General features: G+C 45.4%; 1 protein-coding gene and 1 pseudogene across 1 annotated transcript in view; one reads left to right on the top strand and one right to left on the bottom strand.

The window, feature by feature from the left end:
- LOC148144088 (uncharacterized) overlaps nucleotides 1-24,409 on the top strand; it is a 179,173-nt gene that overhangs the window by 81,881 nt on the left and 72,883 nt on the right. The window lies entirely within an intron of this gene.
- The window catches only part of LOC148144092 (uncharacterized), a 34,214-nt pseudogene that overhangs the window by 8,921 nt on the left and 884 nt on the right, over nucleotides 1-24,409 (bottom strand).

The following is a 24,409-nucleotide window of genomic DNA, read 5'->3' as shown; positions in this document are numbered from 1 at the left end:
GGTTTAATTTTAACTTCCCACTGGCTGAAACTTTGTCCTCCCCTCTAACGTCTGAGAGTAAAACACTTTACTTCCCCTCCCCTCCCTCCATGTGTAACACAGAGTTGTGGGATTGGCACCTGTTGTTATTTTGTGATCTATTCCAAATGAAATTTTATCTCTGCGCAGGCACAAGTGAACAGTCTGTTTTTGTGCTTTCTGCGAGATCAGGCTAGCAGCTTTTAAATCCTTATGTTAAGCAGCAGAAGCAAACAGCAATTGTATTTTGAGAGTGGTAATTCTAGCTCTGGCAATCCCATTGGGTCAACAGAGAGAGAGGGAGAGGATGTCACATCTAAAGTGCATACAGAAGAGTTGTTACACTTGTTCAGTCAGTTGAGTTGGTTCTGCCCTCAGATGTGACTGGATGTTGCTTTTCATGGATCATAATTAAACTACAACGGAACACATTAAATTCAAGGAATTCAATTGAAAGGGCAGTTTGAGTGAATAAATGGAAAATTGCTTAAGGATTGTCTCCTGGTCTTTTACTTCACCAATTAGAAGTTGTTGGTTTGACAGCTCTCCTAATCATAGAATCCGTACAGTGTGGGAGCAGGCCATTTAGCCCATCGAGTCAACACTGACCCTCCAAACAGCATCCCATCCAGACAAACAAAAATGTGCACCGCATGTGTGCAGAGAAGGGGATGCTGGGAGTGAGTGGGATGCTTTCACCACCACCATCTCCCTCCAAGACCCAAACATCCCCACAGCACCACCTGTCCATTCCTTCAACACCACAGTGCCTCTGGCCTTACCCCCTGCCAACCACAGTGCCACTGTCCATTCTCCCCGCCACCCACAGCGCCCCCCGTCCATTTTCCCTGCCACCCACAGCATCCCCGACCATTCTCCCTGCCACCCACAGCACCCTGTCCATTATCCCTCACCAACTACGGCACGACCTGCCCATTCTCCCCTGTGGCACCCACAGCACCCCTATACATTCTCCCCCGCCATTCATGGCTCCCCCCTCTCCATTCCCCCGTGCCACCCACGGCACACCGTCCATTCTCTCTCTCTTTCTTTCTCTCACCCCCACCCTCTGCATCCCTGTCCAGTCCCTCTTCCCATCTTCTGACTCCCCATGCATTTTCTCTCTCCCCAAATCCTCTGCTCTCCATCCCTCTGTTCCCCCATATATTCTCTTTCTCCACCTACGTTCTGCCCTCTGTCCATTCTCCTGCCATCCACTGTCTCCCATCTATTCTCTCTCCCCTCACACTCTGCACTCCACTCTTTCTCTCTCCCACAATGCTCTGTACCCCATTCTCTCTTGGCCCCCTCCACCATTCTCTGCTGCCCCATTTTCTCACTTTGCCCCCTACCCTTTGCCCTGCAGGTCTTTCTCTTCCCCCCCCCCACTAACCTCTGCCCCCCAATCTTTCTCTAACCCCACCCTCTGTTCCTGTCTGTTTCTCTACACACCACCCTCTGCCCTCTCATCCATTCTCTCTCTTTTCTCCCCATCCTTTCTCATGCCTCGAGCCCTCTTTGACCACTGTATCAAGGCCTTTTCAGAAGAGAGAGAGAATAGATGGTGATGACTCAACTGGGAGTCAGGATGGGTGACAAATGGCTGATCTTTAAAATTGAGAATAGCTAAAATGATACATTCAGAAACATCATTAAAATCTGAAAGCATGTTCAATTTTTAAGAGCTGCTGAAATCTTCTGAAACTTGCATTGAAATAGGGGCAGTTAGGCCACAGCTCAGGACAGGCTGTAAGGGGTGAATTCTTAGTCTCATGAAATTGGTTCTGACTATGTCAAAATAGAGTCATAGATTTGTATAGCACAGAAACAAACTAAATTAATCTAGTGACCCATTTGCCAGCATTTGGCCCATTTCCCTCTGAATCCTTCCTATTCATAGCCCTATGAGAATGCATTTTAAATATTGTAACTGTACCAGCCTCCACCTTCATTGCATACACATACCACCCTTTGTGCAAAAAGGTTGGCCCTTAAGATCCTCAGAAATCTTTCCCCTCTCATCCTCAACCTATGCCCTCCAGTTCTGGCCTCCCCTCCCCTCCCCTCCCCTTCCCTCCCCTCCCCTCCCTCCCCCAAACATGCGGAAAAGACATACAAAAGTTGATCAGCCAGACAAAATGCAAAAGCAATAAAATGTCGAGCCACGGGGGAACAAAATTGTTGCTCTACCTTTGTTTTCCTATTTGCATTTGGAGACTTAAAATCTGTCCGTAAAACTAGAACCCCACAGGAGCAAAATTGCCAATATTAGCTGGTGTCAGCAACGCAGTGCGCATACTCAACGCAGCTCAAACGAAAGGCGCGCGACCTGTTTTTGATGGACCAATCGGAAGCCCTGGAGGACCAGAAGAAGATTGGTCTTCCTGCCAATCAGAGCCACCGCATTGTCTGAATGCGGAAGTAGGACCACGAGCTTCTGAAGCTGCTGCTCGTGCTCCTCTCTTTGGAATGTGGATTGAGCTTCACCCCAGACTCCAACTTCCTTTCTCCGTCCAACATCTGTCAGTATGGTCGTCTCTTTTCTCACCCACTTTTTCCAATTTGGGATTCGGTTGTTGGCTTGCAGCAACTGAAAGGAAAAGGAGTGAATCCAGGCAGAGACATACACTGGAAAAATTGGTCCAGGTCTGTGTCTCAATTGGCAAAATACATCGGCAGGAGACTGCAGGAACACACTAAGCCAGGCAGCATAAGGAGGTGGACAAGGCGATGTTTTGGTGTAAACCTTCTTCGTGGCGGAGTGGGCGGTGGGGGAGAGTTTAGGGAGAACTGTAGATGGGGCATTAAAATGGGTGGTGACTGGGAGGACCGGTCAGTCTCTGCGGTCCCGGCTGCGATGCTCGGCGAACCGTTCCTCAAGTTTACTCTTGATCTCCCCGATGTAGAGAAGTCCACAGTTGACAAACACATGGCAAATACAGTACCACAATGTGAAGGTATAGCATTTGTTGTAAAAAAAAAAGCAGAAAGGAGGTGCATTAATTAAAATGGTGATATATTGGGATGTGGATAAAGTGAGAACTGGAGATCAGAGTCGAAAAATGTGGTGCTGGAAAAAACACAGCAGGTCAGACAGCAACGGAGGAGCAGGAGAGTCGCCGTTTTGGGCATGGGTCTTTCATCAGGAATGGACGTACAAAGGGGTCTCAGCGTCCTTCGACACCAGTCAATACCAGTTGTCAGACAGGAGCAACAAGCAATCAGCAAGGCAATGGTACATTAGCAAGAAAAATTGAGTTAACCAACCTCTGGACTTCTGGTACCTCTCCTGTGACTATTGATTTACAGATATCTCAGCAAGGGGCCCAGCAATCACTTCCCTAGCTTCCCACAGAGTTCTAGGGGCACCTGATAAGGTCCCAGGTATTTATCCACCTTTGTGTTTCGAGACATCCAGCACCACTACCTCTGTAATATGGATAGTTTTCAAGATGTCACCATCTATTTCCCTACAGTCTATATCTTCCATACCCTTTTCCACAGGAAATACTGATGCAAAATACTCATTTAGTATCTCCCCCATTTTCTGCGGTTCCACACACAATCCACCTTGCTGATCTTTGAGGTGCCCCATTCTCTCCCTAGTTACCCTCTTGTCCTTAATGTATTTGTAAAAACCCTTTTGATTCTCCTTCACCCTATTTTCCAAAGCTATCTCATGTCCCCTTTTTGCCCTCCTGATTTCTCTCTTAAGTATACTTGTTTATACTTTGTACCTTTTTATACTCTTCTAAGAATTCACTCGATCTATCCTGTCTATACCTGACATATGCTTCCTTCTTTTTTTGAATCAAACCCTCAATTTCTCTAGTCATCCAGCATTCCCTACACCTATCAGACTTTCCTTTCACCCCAACAGGAATATAACATCTCTGGTCTCCTCATTATCTCATTTCTGAAGGTTTCCCATTTTCCAGCAGTCCCTTTATCTGCGAACATCTGCCCCCAATTAGCTTTTGAAAGGTCTTGCCTAATACTGTCAGACTTAGGATTCCTCCAATTTAGAACTTCAACTTTTAGATCTGGTCTATCCTTTTCCATCACTATTTTAAACTAATAGAATTATGGACGCTGACCCAATGTGCTCCCCCACTGACACCTCTGTCACCTGCCCTGCTTTATTTCCCAAGAGTAAGTCAGGTTTTGCACCTTCTCTAGTAGGTACATCCACATACTGAATCAGAAATTTTCTTGTACACACTTAAATTCCTCTCCAACGAAATCCTTAAACCTATGGCAGTCCCGGTCTATGTTTGGACAGTTAAATCCCCTACCATAACCATATAAGGGGAAATAAGGGTCTAAAACTGGGCACAATCCTCCAGGTCCGGCCTCAGCAATGCCATGTATAGTTGCAGCAACATTTCCTGACCTTTTGTATTCTATTCCTTTAGCTATCAAAGCCAACATTGCATTCACTTTCTTTCTGATATACTGTACCTGCATGCTAGTTTTCTGTGACTCATTAATGAGGATACCCAGATCCCTCTGCACCAGAGCACCCCAAAGTCTCTCCCTGTTTAGACAGTAGGTCACCTTCCTTCTTTTTTTGACCAAAATGCATGACCTCACACTTATCCACCTTAACCCCATCTGCCACATTTGGGCCCACTCTCCTAACCTATCCAGATCCATTTGTAAGGTTCTTATTTCCTATTGCAATTTACTGTCCCACCTATTTTTGTGTCATTCACAAATTTGGCAAAAGAGCCTTTTATCCCTGTATCCAAGTCACTAATGTGGATTGTAAATAGCTGGGGTCCAAGGACCCTACCCTATGGCACCTCACTAGTTACATCTTGCCGTCCAGAAAAAAAGCCATAGATTTGGACTGTCTGTCTTCTGCTGATCAGCTAGTCACCTATTGAAGCTGATAAATTACCCCTAATCCCATATGATCCCACCTGTGAATTAACTTTTTGTGTGGCACTTCAGCAAATGCCTTCTTGAAAGGCCAGATATATTACATCTACAGGATCACTATTATCCACTTTGCTTGTTACATCTTTGAAGAACTTAGTCAAATCTGATTTGCCCTTCATAAAACCATGCTGACTCTGATGGATGGAGTTTTGACTTTCAAAACGTTCTGATATTGCTTCCTTGATAATTGATTCTAACAGCAGGTGTTAAACTAACTGGTCTGCAATTTCCCACATATTGCCTCCCTCCCTTTTTGAATACAGGTGTTACATTAGCATTTTTCAAATCCACTGGAACCAGAAGACCATAAGATATAGGAGTAGAAATGAGGCCATTCAGCCCATCGAGTCTGCTCCACCATGGTTGACTGGTTTCTCAACCCCATTCTCCCACTTTCTCCCCATAACCTTTGATCACCTTGACAATCAACAACCTACCTATCTCAGTCTTAAATAAACTCAATGAATCTTTCTCACGTCTAGAGAACTTTGGAATATTATAACTAATGAATCCACCATCTCCACCGCACTTCCCTAATGTATTTTTAAGAAGCTATGAACCTAGACTCCAAGGTCTCTTTGTTAAGCAATACTCCCAAAGACCTTATCATTATGTGTTGAAGTCCTGCTAAGATCAGCCTAAATTGGACAACTGCATGATGCATCTCGGGCCATAGTCTGGGGTGTGGATTACCAGGTGTTGGGGATTTGTAAACTTTTAATCCCATCAATTTCTCCAACACCATTTCCCTATGACTACTCAGTTCCTTCAGTTCTGCTCTCAATGGACAATGTGTTCCCCAACATTTTGGGGACGTTACTTGTGCCCTCCTTTTGTGAATATATCAGCAACATATGTGGTTAATTGGTCTGCCATCTTTGTTCCACATGAGAACTTTGCCGGTTTCTAATTGTAATTGTTTTCACCAATCCTTTTTTTTCCTCTTCACATGCCCCATTTTCCCCTTTTAATCAATCCTTTTGTTGAAACCTGAACTGCTCCCAGTCTTCAGATTAGCTGCTTTGTTTTTAGCTAATTTGTATGCCACTTCTTTGGATCCAGTCCTGCCCATAATATCCCTTGTTAGCGGTAGCTGGGCCACCTTTTGTGTTTTATTTTTCAGACAGGATAGAACAACTATTGCAGTTGCTCCAGGTGCTATCTAAATGTTTGTCATTTCTTTCTATAATGTGCCCTCGTTTGTTGCAGCCTGTTTGTGCCTGTAATTTCCTTGCTTTAGATTTAAGTCCCCAGTCTCAGTATCAATTCTGTTGCTCTCCATCGTAATGGAAAGTTCTCACTCAGTTCTTCAGTCTTCCGCAAGGGACCTCTCACAGCTACATTGCCAATTATTCCCTTCTCATGAAGAAATTAACATTTTGGAATTAAATTGCCATTGGACAACAGAACCATTGCAATTATTGGGAGATTGTGTGCAATTCGGGTCTCCCTCCTATTGGAAAGATGTTGTGAAGCTGAAAAGGGTTCAGAAAAGATTTACAATGATGTAGCCAGGGGGTTTGAGTGATAACGAGAGGCCAAACAGACTGGGGCTATTTCCCCTTGCGTGCCGGAGGCTGAGAGGTGACCTTATAGACGTTTATAAAATCATGAGGCATGGATAGGGTAAATAGACAAGGCCTTTTCCTTGGGATGGGAGAGTCCAGAGCTAGAGGGTAACAGGTTCAGGGTGAGGGCTGTGGGATGGGGGTGCAGATTTAAAAGTGACCTCGGGCATCTTTTTCATTCAGAGGGTGGTGCTTGCAACGAATGAGCTCCCAGAGAAAGTGGTGGAGGCTGGTACAATTACAGCATTTAAAAGGCATCTGGATGGGTATATGAATTGGAAGGGTACGGAGGAATAGAAGCCAGGTGCCAGCAAACGGGGCGATATTAATTTGGGATATCTGGTCGGCATGGACAGGTTGGACTGAGAGTTTCTGTGCTGTATATCTCTGACTCTGGCTATCCACTAGATATTTGCCATGTCTGTATGTTTAGTCTCTCTCTGGTGTCGGTGTCAATGCCCTAATATCTCATTCCACTCCCACCTCCCGGGATGTTAACCATTTCGTGTCTGCTTTTTTCTCCAGAAGCTGTATTGCAAGTTCAACCTGAATTTACACTTGTTTTACTCCCCAGAATCAGACCTACTCACTCTCGGTAATATCCCAATGTTGTTGTGAAAGATATTAACTTTCAGGTGGAGATATCCAAATTTCAGTGATATCAGTCCTGACGTTTTTGCTTTTCTGCCCCTGTAAGATGCTGAATCAGCCCCTTCAGGAGAATTTGTTAGAGCAGAGTGAGAACAGAAGGGGAGAGAGAGTGGGATGGTGCTTTCAAATTTATGAAATAACAAAAGAAAAGAATGTTCAACGGCAAGTAAAATTCCTTGTTCTGAATTTTTACCCCGGACTGAGAGTGACGATCTCTTTTAACAGAGTATTTGAAGATCTGAAGACGGAAGTTTCAACATCAGCAGTTGAAGGGCTTATGCCCGAAACAGACTTTGCTGATCCTCAGATGCTGCCTGACCTGCTGTGTTTTGCCAGTGCCGCACTTTCCGACTCTGACTACCCAGTGTCTTCAATCCTCACTTTGATGTCAATGTCTGACAGTCATTCAATCCATTGAGACCGCAACAATTTTCAACTATGGATCTATGAGAAGGAGCAAAGCTTTTGGTTCCTGCTTGAGTGCATTTTCAGTATCAGTGGGACTGGATAAGCGACCCTACTATTGCAGCGCACTGAGTATGCTGCCTGAAACAGATATACGGGCCTGGAAGGTGGAATTCACAGCAGGAAGGGCCTGTACACAACTTTGTGTGCAGCTGAAGCTTTAGCCATGAAGAAACCTGAGGAATCCTGCCCTGTGGAGAAACCATGGAAGTGTGGCAACTGCGGAAAAGGCTTCTGTTTCCCGTCTGTGTTGGAGACTCATCGGCGCAGTCACACCGGGGAGAGGCCATTCTCCTGCCCTGAGTGTGAGAAGGGCTTCATCAATTCCTCCAACCTACTGACCCACCAGCGGGTCCACACGGGGGAGAGGCCGTTCACCTGCCCCGAGTGCAGAAAGGGCTTTACCCAGGCCTCTGCCCTGCTGAGGCACCAGTGGGTCCACACAGGGGAGAGGCCATTCAGCTGCCCCATGTGTAGGAAGGGCTTTATCTGGGCTTCCAACCTACTGACCCACCAGCGGGTCCACACAGGGGAGAGGCCCTTCCCCTGCACCAAGTGTGGGAAGGCCTTCAGCCATTCCTCAGACAGGCTGAAACACAAGTGGGTCCACACTGGGGAGAGGCCCTTCAGTTGCCCCGAGTGTGGGAAGGCCTTCAGCGATTCCTCCAACCTGCTGAGACACCGGTGGGTCCACACCAGGGAGAGGCCGTTCAACTACTCTCACTGTGGGAAGGGCTTCACCCGCTCCTCCCACCTGCGGAGGCAGCAGAGAGTTCATGTGCCATCGCAAGGGGATTGAAGGAGTGATGACAGAGTACCGTTATTGACTGGATTATCAACCCAGTTCCGGAGACTCCCGGGTTCGAATCCCGCTGAGTCAGATGGCGGAATTGGAATTTGGTCAGAAATCTGGGTTCAGAATCTAATGATGAAACTGTTTTCATGGGTGGGGGGAGCTGGAGAAAACTCCCATCTGATTCACTCATGTCCTTTTTAGGGAAGGAAACTGCCGTTGTGGGAAAGGATTCACTGTCAGGGCAGGAGAACGGCCTCTCCCCGGTGTGACTGCGCCGATGAGTCTCCGCCGATGAGTCTCCAACACAGACGAGAAGCACTTCCACGGTTTCTCCACAGGGTGGGATTCCTCGGGTTTCTTCATGGCTAAAGCTTCAGCTGCACACACAATTGTGTACAGGCCCTCCCTGCTGTGTATTATTCTTTCCAGGCCTGTATATCTGTTTTAGACTCCACACTCAGTGTGCTGCAACAGTAGGGTCTCTCATCCAGTCCCACTGATACTGAAAACCAGCTGCATCCTTTACCCGGTCTGGCCTTTGCGTGACTCCAGACCCATAGCAGTGTGGTTGACTCTACACTGCCACCCCCAGCAAATGAGTGGGGAGCAATGTACTTGGATACAGGGTGTGGGTTGAAATTGCTGAGTGAGGCAATACAGGTTCAGGCTGTACCAAGGATCCAATTACAAAGGGACAGCTTGGTGCTGACCAATAGTAAAGAAAGTGGGGGGTGGGAGGAGTGTGAGCACTTGGACCTTGAGCTGTTTAAAAGAAAAAGCTACATTCTCAACACCTTTTTGTTGGGGGGTCTGCAGTTGTAACAAAGTTGGGTCACAGTAAAGGTTACCTGAATTTACTGAAGGGCTCAGACTCTCATTGAATTGATTTATTGTCACGTGCGCCGCGATACAGTGAAAAGCTTTGTCTTGTGAGCAGTACAGGCAGATCAGAGTTAAGTAGCAAAGATATGTAAATAATAAATAAACAGCTGCAAAAACAAAAACACAGATCCAGGCGAATGTTAAGAGTTTGAGAGTCCATTCGGTATTCTAACAAAAGTGTGGTAGGAACTGTTTCAAAACCGGCTGGTGCATGTGTTCAGGTTTCTGTACTATCCACCCCGATGGTAGAGGTTGAAGAAAAACATTGCCAGGCTGTGATGGGTCTTTGAGAATGCTGGCGGCCTTTCCTTGATAGTGGGCCTGATAGATGGATTATATAGATGGGAGGTTGACCTTTGTAATTGTCTGGGCTAAGTTCACCACTCTGTAATTGTCTCTGATTTTGAATGGTACAGTTGAAAGCTTTGACCTCCAAGAGGTTTTTGTGTTAAAGCTGCTCATTTCTTTCAGCCTCCTGCACTAAGTTTCCAATGTCATGTATCAGATGGAACAGTGAATGACTAGCTAATATCATTAGAAATTGTAAATTTTTCAGGAGTGTGGTTACTGCGTCATTTCATCGGCATCGTAATGTTTACAGACAGGAGGTATGGGCTGTCTCCACTAGAAATGATGTGGAGGAGCCAGTGTTGGACTGTGGTAGACAAAGTTAAAAACACAACACCAGTTATAGTCCAATAGGTTTATTTGGAAGCACTCGCTTTCAGAGCGCTGCTCTTCATCGGGTGGCTGTAGAACAGGATCATAAGACACAATTTATAGCAAAAGATCACAGTGTCATGCAACTGATGGGATATATTGAACAAACCTAGAATGATAGTAAGTCTTTCATCTTTTAGAATGGGTTGAGGGGTGACCTTATTGAGACTTAGAAAATCATGAGTGGTGTCAGTAAGACAAATAGCAAAAATAGCGACAAGCATGTACGGTTACGTCAAGCTACAGGAGAACGCAATTGTGGCTCTACTCTTTGTTTTTCCCTATTAGCATTTGACCACTTAAAATCTGTCAGTAACAGCAGCATCTCCAGAGCATACTGCACATGCTCCTCAGTGTCAGCAAGGTCTGTGCGGGTTAGCCGGTGTCAGCAAAAACTGCATGCTCATTGCTGTCCCCGGAAATGGCTCGCGACCTTCATGGACCAATGGAGAGCATTGGCAGACTGGAAGGAAACTTATCCTCCTGGCAATCAGAGCCCCCCTACTGTCTGAATGTGGAAGGTGGACCATGTCCTTCTGAAGCTGCTGCTGTTCCTCTCTCTAAATGAACATTGAGCTTCACCCCAGACTAACTCCCTTCCTTTGTCCAACATCTGTGAGTATGGCACTCTTTTCTCACCCTCGTTTTCCATTTATTTTTCATTCTGGGCCTCAGTTGTTGACTTGCAGCAACTGAAACGGAAGAGAGTGAATCTGGGGGGCGGGGGAGCAGACTCTGGAAATGTTGGAAAAATGACTACTGCAGATGCTGAAGATCATAGTGTGGTGTTGTAAAATCACAACAGCATCAAGGGAGAGTATGAAGGAATGGAGACTTTCAGCTTCTGTGGAATGAAAGAAAAAGAGTTCACTATAAATTAGAATTGATCAGATAGACCAATGGGAGATGGAGTTTAATTTAGAGAAATACATTTTGACCAAGCAATCCAGGCAGGACTGACAGGGGAGTGTTGCAGAATAAAGAGACCTTGGAGTGCAGGTTCATACTTCATTGAAAATGGAGTGTCGGGTAGACAGAATAGTGAAGGCAGTGTTTGGTATGTTTTCCATTATTGGTCACAGCATTGCGTATGGGAGGTCACGTTGTGGCTGTGCAGGACATTGGTTAAGCCACATTTGGAATGCTGCATCCACCTCTTGTCTCCGTTCTATCGGAAAGGTGTTGTGAAACTTTGAAAAGGATCAGAAAAGATTTACAAGGCTGTTGCCAGAGTTGGAGGGTTTCAGCTACAAGGAGAGGCTGAGTAGGCCAGGGATATTTTCTCTGGAGGGTCAGAGGCTTATAGAGCTTTATAAAATTATGAAGAGCAAGGATAGGATAAATACACAAGGTCGTTTCCCTGGAGTCAGTGGCGGAGGGGTGGGGAGGGGGGGGGGGGGGGGGGGGGGGACTAGAGACATAGGTTTTCAGTGAGAGGGGAAAGATATAAGAATTCTGAGGGGCAACTTTTCCACGCAGAGTGTGGTGCATTTAAGGAGTAAGCTGCCAGAGGAAGTGGTGGACACTCGTACAATTGCAACATTTAAAAGGCATCTGGATGGGTTTATGAATAGGAAGGGTTTGGAGGGATATGGGTCAGGTGCTGGCAAGTGGGACTAGATTGGGTTAGGATATCTGCTCCGCATGGACAGGTTCGAGTGAAGGGTCTGTTTCTATGCTGTACATCTATGACTCTGTCTATTTGATTACAGATGCTGCTCCTCTCTCTGAATGAAGATTGAGCTTCACCCCAGACTGCAACTTTTTTCCTCTGTCCAACATCTATGAGCACAATACTCTCTTTTCTCACCCACTTTTTCAATTTATTTTTCATTCTGGGGTTCAATTGTTGACTTGCAGCAACTGAATAGAAAGGGAGTGAATCCAGGGAGGGAACAGACTCTGGAACAGTTGGTCCAGGTCTGTGTCTCGATTGACAATATAGACAGTCAGGAGGCTGGAAGAACACAGCAAGCCAGGCAGCATCAGGAATTGGAGAGGTCGACGTTTCAGGTGTTTCTTCCGGATGGGGGATGGGTGTAGGACAAGATGCAGATAAAGGGGTGCTGGGAGCAAGGTGTTGAAGAGGGTCCAACCTGATAGTCGATGGGAGGAAGGAATCTGGTTGGTGGCAGGGAAGAGTGAATGGGAGGGGCAGAGGCCGTGAAGGGAGTTGGGGATGGGAGGGGAGAAATTAGACAACTCCAGGTGGAAGATGAGGTGTTGTTCCTCCAATTTGTGGATTGGATCGTTGTGGTAATGAAGGAGACCAAAGCTGGTCATGTCAGAAAGGGAGAGGGAAGAAGAATTAAAATGGGTGGTGACTGGGACATCTGGTCAGCCTCTGCAGACCCTCTTGCCCTTCCTTGTTTTAGCAAAATGCAACCCCTGGCTTTTATCCACACCTCTCTTATGCACATACTCTCTGACACACGCATATCCCCAATACTCACCCTCGCACAGGCTGATACACCATAACACTCACTTCACCAAGCAAGCACGCATGCAAAAACACACTCACGCACACACTCACATGGAGACACCTGTGCTGCCCTGCATAGTTTGCAGAAATCTCTTCTCTTCAGAGAGTCCCCACAGTGTGGAAGCAGGTTACTCGACCCAACGAGTCCACCCGACCCTCCAGAAAGTAACTCCCCTACCCCCATTTCTCTACATTCACCCCTGACTAATGCACCTAACCTGGACATCCCTGGGCACTATGGGTAATTTGAGCATGGCAAATCCACCCTAACCTGGACAAAGTTAAAAATCACATAACAGCAAGCTATTTAGAAGCACTGGCTTTCGGCACGAAACTCTTTCATCAAGTGGTTGTGAAGAATAAGATCATAAGGGACAGAATTTATGGAAAAACATTGCAGTGTCCTGCCACTGAAATGATATATTGAACAAACCTGGATTGTTAAGTCTTTCATCTTTTCAAATGGGTTGAAGGCATCATTAATATGTAAATTTCCAACTTCCTGTAAGGCACTTCTCAACATAACTTAAGGTTTTGTAACAAAAGATAACATCTCAGCTCAGACAAAGCATTAAATGTGTGAGGTCAGAGTCCAAACCTTGTTCTATTTCCAAAGTCAAATTTACAAAATATTATATGTATTTAATATGCCTGCAGATTGTGCATTTTTAAGCAAAATAGGATGTATCTGCAAATAAAAATTCACCCCCATGGACTTCTGTGTGTACGCGAGCGTGAGAGAGAGAAAGTCTACTTCCGTGCTGTACGTGTCTATCTCTATTTGATAAGATGCTTCATTTCTGGTGTAAATATTGTAAATCATAGCTGGGTACTAACAGTTCGATGTAAGGGTGAGAGGATCCTCAAGTTGGGCACAATCAGAATCCTGGGGAGTCCTATTTCTGGTTTGCTTCCTAATGAACAGACATTAGGCACTAGCACCTATTTATTTCTCATGTTGTTGTTTCATTTTTCTTGTTTGATTCCCTGCTATGACTACACTTTTGTGTCTGGTTGGTTGAGAGACTGGGAGATTGTGCATTGGGCTTTGATTGACTGACTTTACACCTTCTGGAACAATAAAATATTCAAAGAGGGGGTGGGGGTCAAAGCTTCAGCAGAAATCCAGTAGAGCTGAGAACAGACTGACATCTTATTCTGTGGGAACAGGGAGATCAGAGGACAGAGAAATGAGGACCTGAAATCAGAGCCGACACCAGACTACCCTGTGGTCAGTGCTTTGATTAGCAGTGGCAACCCTCGACCTTTACCTAGCTTCCCATTTGACTACCATCTCGATATTCAGGATCCAATCCTTGTCATCCTGAAGCCATGTCTCTGTAAGGAGTCTCAGATCATAATTATTCTCATCAATGTGTGCAGACAATTCATTTACTTTTGTTACAGTGCAGCACACATGCAGAAACACCACTTTTTGTTTCCATTTTTGTGATATTCAGAATCCAGTTTTGATTGCTGGTATATTTACTCTCCTTGTCCCTTTCTATCATTCTCTGATGTTCATTTCCCACATCACTACATTGCTCACGAGCCTTGATTTGGATTGACCAGGCAAAATTGCTGATCATGTCCAGGGATGTGCAGGTTAGGTGGGTTAGCCATGGGAAATGCAGGGTTATTGTTTCATAGTAATAGAAGCAGGAATAGGCCATTTGGCCCATCCAGCCTGCTCCGCCATTCATTAAGATAATGGTAAAACTATCTATCGTCTCAGCTCCTCCTCCCTGCATTATCCCAACTATCCTTAATTAACCTACCATGCAAAAACCTAACCAACTGTGTCTTCAATATACTTAATGAGGCTGTCTCTACTGCTTCCTTGGGCAGAGAATTCCATAGATTGACTGACTACTATCCAGGAAAAATAGTTCCTCCTCATCTCTATCCGAAATCCAGTCCACCAAATTATGTGGCCTAGTCTCATCCACCAGCAGAAATCCTGGATAGGGTAGGGTTTCATCCCTACAGTGCAGTGAATTCCCACTTTCCACCAAAGTCCCGTACATAACTGGATATTAATCTACCTACATCTAGGTGGATAGGCTGGGACTTTTCTCACTGGAGCACAGGAGGTTGAGGTAACCTTAGAGATTTATAAAATCATGGGGGGGGGGGGGGGGGGGGGGGAGATGAGGTGAATGGTGGGTGTCATTCCCCACGGGTGGGGATTTTAAGATTAGAGAGCAAACTTTGAAGGTGAGAGGAGAAAGATTTTAAAAAGACTTGAGGGGCAACATTATTTTTTTAAAGAGTGGTTTGTGTGTGGAATGAACATCCCGACACAGTGGTGGATGCAGGTACAGTAACAACATTTAAAAGACATTTGAATAAGTACATGAAGAGGAAAGGTTCAGAGGGATATGCGCCAAACACAGACAGGTATGACTAGTTCAGTTTGAGAACATAGTCAGCATGGATTAGTTGGACTGAAGGGTCTGTTTCTATGCTGTATGACTCTGTAACTGTTCTGTACTGGTCTTAAAAGCCATTTTCTCACCTTCCCCCATAAACATCCTCCTCTTTGTTGTTCAAAAATCAGATGAACTCAGCCTTGAATATATTCAATGATCCCCTAACTGCAGGCAGGCATCCCCACTTCTGAACTCATTTCCACTTGCTAATATACCACTTGCATTGCTCGCTGCACCTGACAACTGGCATTGACTGTTGTAGAAGGACGCTGAGGCCCCTTTGTACATCCACACGTCATTCCTGATGAAGGGCCTGTGCCTGAAGCTTCAACTCTCCTGCTCATCGAATGTTGACTGAGCATTTCCCGTACCACACTTTTCGACTCTGATCTCCAGCATTTGCTGTCCTCACTTTCTCCATATCCCAATCTGTTACAATTTAAACAATGCACCTCTTTTCTGCTTTTTTTAACACAGCAAAGGCTCTAACTTCACATTGGGGTACTGTATTTGCCATGTGTTTGCCAATTGTGGTCTTCGGGAGACAGAGGGTAAACGTGGGGAACGGTTCGCCGAGCGTCACAGCTGGGTCTGCAGAGGCCGACCGCACCTCCCAATCACCACCCATTTTGATTCCCCTTCCCACTCCCTTTCTGACATGACCATCTTAGGCCGCCTCCGTTACCACAACAAACCAAACCACAATTTGGAGGAACACCACATCATCTTCCACCTGGGCAGCCTACAGCCTGGAGGACTCAACACTGAGTTCTCCAATTTCAAATAACCTCCTTCCCCACTCCTCGAATCCCTTCCCAGGCTCTTCCCCACCCCTCCCTGCCCACAACCAGATTCCTTCCTCCCAGTGACCAACCAGTTTGTACCCTCTACTTGTCTCCACCTATCCCCAATTCACCACCCTGCTCCCAGCACACCCTTGTTCTGCAGCTTTCCCAACACCCACCCCCAGTCCTGAACAAGGGTAGCACCCAAAGCAAGGAACATGCGCAATGCTTGTTGACACAGAGGAACGTATGAAATATGCTCAGTGATGATGCTGGCATTATTGACAGATTATGAAGTGTCCAAATGCCCAACTTTTTTCCCCCATCTGGCTCGATATTTTGTGGTTTTTCTGTCTTGTCTGGCTGCTCAACTTTCTTGTGTCTTTTCCCCAGTGTAGGGGGTGAAGGTGGGCGGTATGGTAGCACAGTGGTTAACACTGCTGCCTCACAGCGTCAGAGACCCGGGTTCAATTCCCGACTCAGGCGACTGACTGTGTGGAGTTTGCACATTCTCCCCGTGTCTGCGTGGGTTTCCTCCGGGTGCTCCGGTTTCCTCCCACAGTCACAAAGATGTGCGGGTCAGGTGAATTGGCCATGCTAAATTGCCCGTCGTGTTAGGTTAAATGGGTAAATGTAGGGGTATGGGTGGGTTGCGCTTCGGGGGGTCGGTGTGGACTTGTTGGGCCGAAGGGCCTGTTTCCACACTGTAAGTAATCTAATCTAATCTATAAAAAAGGTCTGCACTAGAGGGCCTAGGTTCAGGGTGAGAGCAGAAAGATATACAAGGTACCTAAGGGGCAACGTTTCCATGTAGAGGGTGGTCCGTGAATGGAATGAGCTGCCCGAGGAAGTGGTGGAGGCTGCTACAATTAAAGCACTTAAAAGGTCTCTGGATGGTGAGACGTATAGGAAGGGCTTAGAGGCATATGAGCCAAGTGCTGGCAAGTGGGACCGGATTAATTTAGGATATCTGGTTGGAAGGACGGGTTGGACCGAAGGGTCTGTTTCCGTGCTGTACATCTCTACCCTTCTAAATAATAAAATGTATACTTTGACAAATTATAAACTATATCCATGTTAATAAGGCTCAGTACACCAGACACTTCACTAACCATTCTCAACAGGTCCGGCCCCTTCAATGACTGAGGAGCATCCGCCTCCAGAATGCTCACCGGCTCCTGCCTGCTGTACAGCCGGCCGGTGTGGCCGTGACCCAGCAGCTGCGCCAGGAAGGCGGCGGTGCCCAGTGACGGGTGTCTGCCCCGGGCTGCACGGCGCCATTTTCCTAACGGCCGCCCTCCCACCGCTTCCCCGCTCGAGCGACTTCTCCTCCCAACCGCCTTCGCCCCCGCGTGACGTCAGCTCGGGTATGGGCGGGGCCGGGGAGCGTCACCATCACCAAGCAATAGCCATCTCGCGCTACAACTGGGGCTACCTGAAGCGGGAAATCTGCATTTTAAAAGGGACATGGACATTTAAACGGGCTATTTCTGCAAATAGATTGAAATGGACAAAATTACATTCAAAGGGATGTAGGCACATTCAAAGGGATATCTTAATATGCAAAATGACGCAGTCATATCTAAATGAATCTATATTTCGAAGAGACGTTGCCCTATTTATGAATAGATATGACGCTTTAAGAGACAGTCATATCTAAAGGGGTAAAGATACATTATCGAGGGACAAGATTGCGCTTAGAGGAACACAACCCATTTAAAGGGCATAACTACATTTGAAGGGGCATTTTTATATTTAAAAAGACACATTGAAATCTCAATTAAAAGTACATGGTAATATTTAGAAAGCGTGACCATGTTCGAAATAGTGCAACCACTTTATAAGAAAAGGGATTTGGGCTGGGGCGTGGGGGAGAAGGGGCCGAGGGGGGGGGGGGGGGGGGGGGTAAGATTTAATTTTTAAGAAAATAAGCTAGGTATTACGATTTGGAATGATCTTGAACGTTAATACAAAATTCTTGAAAAGAAAATGATTCCGGATATATGCGGATGCAGGAAAATAATTCAACAAAAGAGCCATTACAAATTTATGGAGCAAACAATATCTTTTTGAGAGATATTAATGGGAGCATCAATATTTAAGTAGGAATTCCAATTTTTGTTCTTCCAAAAATCTGTCTTGTCAGGGTGCAGTGTAAGGAGAAAGTGAGGTCTGCAGACGCTGGAGATCAAAGCTGAAACTTTATTACTGGAACAGCACAGCAGGTCAGGCAGCATCTCGGGAACAGAAGATTCGACGTTTCGGGCACATGCCCTTCTTCAGGAATGAGCAGAGAGTGTTCAGCAGGAGAAGATAAAAGGTAGGGAGGAGGGACTTGGAGGAGGGGCGTTGGAAATGTGATAGGTGGAAAGAGGTCAAGGTGAAGGTGATAGGTCGGAGTAGGGTGGAGGTGGAGAGGTCAAGAAGAAGACTGCAGGTCAGGAAGGCGGTGCCGGGCTGGAGGGATTCGGCTGAGACAAGGTGGGGGGAGGGGGGATGAAGAAACTGGTGAAGTCCAAGTTCATCCCCTGTGGTTGGAGGGTTCCCAGTCGGAAGATAAGACGCTCCTCCTCCGACCGTCGCGTTGTTGTGGTTTGGCGGTGGATGAGTCCAATGACCTGCATATCCTCGGTGGAGTGGGAGGGGGAGTTGAAATGCTGTGCTACAGGGTGATTGGGTTGGTTCGTCCGGGTGGCCCAGAGGTGCTCTCTGAATCGCTCCACAAGTAGGCGGCCTGTCTCGCCAATATAGAGGAGGCCACACCGGCTGCAGCGGATGCAGTAGATGATGTGGGTGGAGGTGCAGGTGAATCTGTGGCGGATATGGAAGTTTCCTTTGGGGCCTTGGAGAGAAGTGAGGGGGGAGGTGTGGGCGCAAGTGTTGCACCTTCTGCGGTTGCAAGGGAAGGTGCCGGGAGTGGAGGTTGGGTTGGTGGGGGGTATGGATCTGACAAGGGAGTCGCGGAGGGAGTGGTCTCTACGGAAAGCTGATAGAGGAGGGGAGGGAAATATATCCTTGGTGGTGGGGTCCGTTTGGAGGTGGCGGAAGTGACGGCGGATGATGCGCTGTACATGGAGATTGGTGGGGTGGTAGGTGAGGACCAGTGGGGTTCTGTCCTGGTGGCGGTTGGAGGGGCGGGGCTCAAGGGCGGAGGAGCGGGAAGTGGAGGAGATGCGGTGGAGGGCATCGTCGATCACGTCGGGGGGGGAAATTGCGGTCCTTGAAGAAGGAGGCCGTCTGTGTTGTGCGTATTTTGAACTGGTCCTCCTGGGAGCAGATGCGGCGGAGACGAAGGAATTGGGAGAATGGGATGGCGTTTTTACAGGGGGGCGGGGTGGGAGGAGGTGTAGTCCAGGTAGCTGTGGGAGTCAGTCGGTTTGTAGTAGATGTCCGTGTTGATTCGGTCGTCTGAGATAGAAACAGAAAGGTCTAGGAAGGGGAGGGAGGAGTCCGAGACTGTCCAGGTGAATTTGAGGTCGGGGTGGAAGGTGTTAGTGTAGTGGATGAACTGTTCAACCTCCTCGTGGGAGCACGAGGTAGCGCCGATACAGTCATCAATGTAGCGGAGGAAAAGATGGGGGTTGGGGCCAGTGTAGTTGCGGAAGATGGATTGTTCCACATACCCTACGAAGAGGCAGGCATAGCTGGGGCCCATGCGGGTTCCCATGGCTACTCCTTTTGTTTGGAGAAAGTGGGAGGATTGGAAAGAAAAGTTGTTCAGGGTGAGGACCAGTTCAGTCAGTCGAAGGAGGGTGTCGGTGGAAGGGTACTGGGTGGTACGGCGGGAAAGGAAGAAGCGGAGTGCTTTGAGTCCTTCGTGATGGGGGATGGAGGTGTACAGGGACTGGATGTCCATGGTGAAGATGAGGCGTTGGGGACCGGGGAAGCGGAAATCCTGGAGGAGGTGGAGGGCGTGGGTGGTGTCACGGACGTAGGTGGGGAGTTCTTGGACTAATGGGGACAGGACCGTGTCGAGGTAGGAGGAGATGAGTTCGGTGGGGCAGGAGCAGGCTGAGACGATGGGTCGTCCGGGGCAGTCAGGTTTGTGGATTTTGGGCAGGAGGTAGAAACGGGCGGTTCGGGGTTGTGGTACTATGAGGTTGGAGGCGGTGGATGGGAGGTCCCCTGAGGTGATGAGGTTATGGATGGTCTGGGAGATGATGGTTTGGTGGTGGGGGGTGGGGTCATGGTCAAGGGGGCAGTAGGAGGAGGTATCTGCGAGCTGGCGTGTAAGCCAGTACAATTTGTTATGCCACAGTAGGCCTTGCAACTCAACCTCATGGTCTCCTCACCCAATATTCATATGTGTGCTTAGCAGTCAAGTTTTCAAGGGAAAGAGGGGATGATGAAAAATACTGGCTCTGCCAGTGATGCTCACATTCCATGAACAAATAAGTGTTGCACACTGCATGTGTCAGAATAAAATGATCAGAAAAATTCTGAACTCACTACAAACAGTTTGTGCACAATGCCGTTATTTCTACTTATTCTTATCATTTTGATTGCGATTTAGTCTGTACCAAATTAAGAGCAGCCTTGGTTTACGTTTCATTGGCAATTCTACATGTTGACTTTCTATTATCACAATCTCTTTGACATTCTTATATGTATTGAAATCAATCTTCAGATTGTTCACAACAATGACATTACCAGACCGAAAATTCACAGCTTAAAAAACGTTTTGGCATTTGATGAAGTTATTTGGGCAATACCAATAGCAATAGCAAATGAAATATCAAAGAAATACAAAGTTATGAGGAGGGTTACGTATCTTGTTTCACTAAATGCAATGGCAGTGCAGAGAATTTCAGAAATGCGCAATAAATATTCACAGTGTACCCCTTATTCAACTCATTCAAGAATTTCAAATTGTGTTTGAGGCAATTCGATGGTAAATGGCAACATTTGTTTGTTAATACACTCACCATAAATTGTGAATATGATTTTGATAAAAATAATCTATGTTTAATCCCAAATGGAGCAATTAAGTGCAAAGTTACTTTCAACCATTTAATAAAACACTGCAAATTTTATTTCATATGAAAATACAATCATTTTATAAAATCTTTACAAAGGAAATATATTAAACAAAATAGCTTTCCTGGGTGTCAATATTTACAACAGTTATGCAGCTATTATTTGGCAATCGACCAACTAATTGAAATAATTTCAGAATAAATTAGCTGTTTCATTATTATACATTGAGATATTTTAATTAAAATGTCACGAAGGAAATCTTTAACACAAAGCAAAGTTAGATAAAATACAAAAGTATCTTGCAGAATTCACTTCAAATCATATCTGTTGAATCACAAAAAGATGATGCTCAATGTACCAAATGATGGACAATCACTGGTAATGATAGAAAAACATTGTAAAGAATGTATATATCTCAATTATATCTTAAATGAATATTTACTCTGCCTTGGACAACAATGACTGAAAGTTTTTTTGACAAATTGAAAACTACAATAACAAAGCTTTGGAAAATCCACCATTGAACCAAATCTTGCATAAAAGTGTTTTGCAGGAAATCCTTTAAAGATTTCAGGCTTCTCCAGCTTTAATTAGCTGAAGAAGAAAAAAATGCATCTGGTTGGAGACATGAATAGAAAAGAATCAGAGGGCTATGAATCAAATGCTGGCAAATGGGTCACTAGATTAATTTAGGATATTTGGTTGTCTGGACTGAAGGGTTTGCTTCTGTGCTCTACAACTCTATGACTCTATTTCTACATAGAATCAATTTCACAAAACTAGGATTAGGCCATTCATCCTTTACAGCCTGTCTTGGGCTGTGGCCTAACTACGCATGTTTCAATGCAAGTTTCAGAAAGATTTCAGCACCTCTTTTCAAAAAGTGAACATGCTTTCAAACTTTAACAATGTTTCTGAATATATCAATGTAACTATTCTCAATGTTAAAGATCAGCCATTTCAGAATGTCATTAAAACGTAGAGCTTTTCTAACAATAGGTGTGAATTCTGTGTCCCAATATCGAGTCAGACTGACATTGTTGTTCGAAAAGCTCTGCATTTAAATGACATTCTTGAAGGTAATTTGAAACAAGTTCTGGGATTAACGTACCAAAGAACAGAAGCCCATTCTAAAATATGAAAGATTTAATCTAAAATTGTTTAGTGAAGGACATCTCCATGACCGTGGACTCCTTTGGCTATAAATTCTGTGATCATGATCTTACTGTCCACGACCAGCTGATGAAAGAGCAGCACTCTGAAATGGAGTGATCAGTAACAATGTCTCATTTGGATCACCCAAGGTTAGAAATGGAAGCATATCTCTTCAAGGTTACAGTTTGATTTGCCCTTTCAACCTTCTTGAAATTTATGGGGTTCCATTGTAGGGTTCAATTCTGATCCATTAAAATCAGTTTCCAGTCTCATCGGAGTGCAGAACCAACTCAACTGACGGAACAAACAAAACAACTTTTCAGTTTGCTTTTTAGATGTGACATCTTCTCTCCCTCCCTCTCTGGTGACCCAACAGGACTACCAGAGCTGGAAGTACCATTCCCGAAATACGATTGCTGACCTACAGTTTTCTTGTGCTGCTGAACATCAGGATTTAAAAGCTGCTAGCCTGATCTCGCACAAAGCACAAAAACAGACTGTTCACCCTTGCCTGAGCAGAGGAGAAATTTCAGGAGGAACAGATCACAAAATAACAACTGTTACCAGTCCCACAACACGTGTTTCCTTGGACAAAGTTAAAAATCTCACAACACCAGGTTATAAACCAACAGATTTATTGAAACACTAACGTTTGGAGCACCGCACTTTTATCAGGTTGGTTGTGGAGAATGAGATCATGATCATGGCATTTATAGCCAAAGGAGTCCAGTGTCATGGAGATGTGATATATTAAACAATTTTAGATTAAATCTTTCATCTTTTAGAATGGGTTTCTGCTCTTTGGCATGTTAATTCCAGAACTTGTTTTTAATTACCTTCTCAAGAAAGTCATTCAAATGCACAGCTTTTCTAACAATAGGTGTGAATTCTGTCTGGGTCCCAGTGTTGAGTCAGACGGACATTTTTCTTAGAAATGTTGTGCATTTAAATTGCATTCTTGAGAAGGTAGTTTTTAGATTACGGTGTAGGTTAGGCTGGATTGGCCATGCTAAATTAATCTTATTGTTCAGGATATGCAAGGTAGGGTGGATTAGCTATGAGAAATATGAAGTAAGGGGGTGGGTCTGGGTGGCAATGGTGCTAAATGCCTTCTTAACCATCCAGTCTACCAGTTCTTTGCAGGTTGCATAACTATGTATCTGAACCCTCCCAGGTCTCTGTTTTAAATATACAAGTCCTGTCCTTCCTCGTTTTAGTAAAATTCAATCCCTTGCTTTTATTCATACCTCTCTCATATACGCACACCCTAACATGCTCACACACTCTCAGACTTATACTCCATCACACTCACACTTTACCAAGCATGCACACACTCTTACATGCACTCTCACACACAAACTCACATGCACACACACACATCTCTATGGAGTGAATTTGTATTGGCAGAATTATATTTGCAGACACTTTCAATTTTGCTCACAAAGCACACAATCTACAGGCAGTCGATCCATGTAATATTTTATATATTCCTACTTTAAAAACAGAACTAGTCTGATTCAAGATTGGGATACTGATAGACTCGAACCTCACAACTTTAATGTATTGTGTGAGCTGAGATGTCACTTTTTAAAAAAAATATGAAACCATAAGTCATCTCAAGATGATGACTTAGATGTTGTTCTTGGATTTACATATTAATGAACCGAAACCTGCAACCCATTCTAAAAGGCATCAGTTGCATGACACTATGAATTTTGCTATAAGATTTGTGTCTTATGATCCTGCTCCACAGCGACCTGTGGAAGGACCGGCACTCTGAAAGCTCGTGCTTCCGAATAAATCTGTTGGACTATAACCTGGTCTTGTGTGATTTTTAACTTTATCCACCCCAGTCCAATACTGGCACCTCCCCATCGTTTCTAGTGAACACAGCCCATACCTCCCAGTGCTGCCAGTAAACTTTACAATGCCAATGAAACAACACAGTACCTGCACTCCTGAAAAATTTACAACTTCTAATGATACTAGCTACCCATTCACTGCTCCACCCGATACACAACATTGAAAACTTAGAGCAGGAGGCCGAAAGAAATAAGCAGCTTTAAAACAAAAACCTCTTGGAGCTCAAAGCTTTCAATGAGAGTCTGAGCCCGCGGTAAGTTCAGGTAATCTTTATTGTGACCCAACTTTGTTAAAGCTTCAGATCCCTCCAGCAAAAATGTGTAGAAAAAGTAGCTGCTTTTTAAACAGCTCAAGGTCAAGCGTGCATACTTCTCACACCGATCCTACCTCACTTTCTTTACGGTTGGTCATCACCAAGTTGTCCTTTGTAATTGGATCCTTGGTACAGCCATAACCTGGAGGAAGTATTGCCTCACTCAGCAATTTCACCCCACCCTAAAAACGGTTTCATCATCAGATTCTGAACACCAGATTTCTGACCGAATTCCAATTCCGTCATCTGCCGCGGCTGGATTCAAACTCAGGAGTCCCAGGAACTGGGTTGATAGTCCAGTCCCTAATGGCACTCGGTTGTTGCTCCTTCAATCATCCTGCGATGGCACATGAACTCG

Source organism: Chiloscyllium plagiosum, unplaced genomic scaffold (genome assembly GCF_037043375.1).
Source record: "Chiloscyllium plagiosum isolate Xiang-an unplaced genomic scaffold, Cpla_swu_hap1 HiC_scaffold_27, whole genome shotgun sequence".
Taxonomy (NCBI): Eukaryota; Metazoa; Chordata; class Chondrichthyes; order Orectolobiformes; family Hemiscylliidae; genus Chiloscyllium; species Chiloscyllium plagiosum.
Note: the sequence above shows the minus strand (reverse complement) of the source record. Positions and strands in the feature narration are given on the sequence as shown.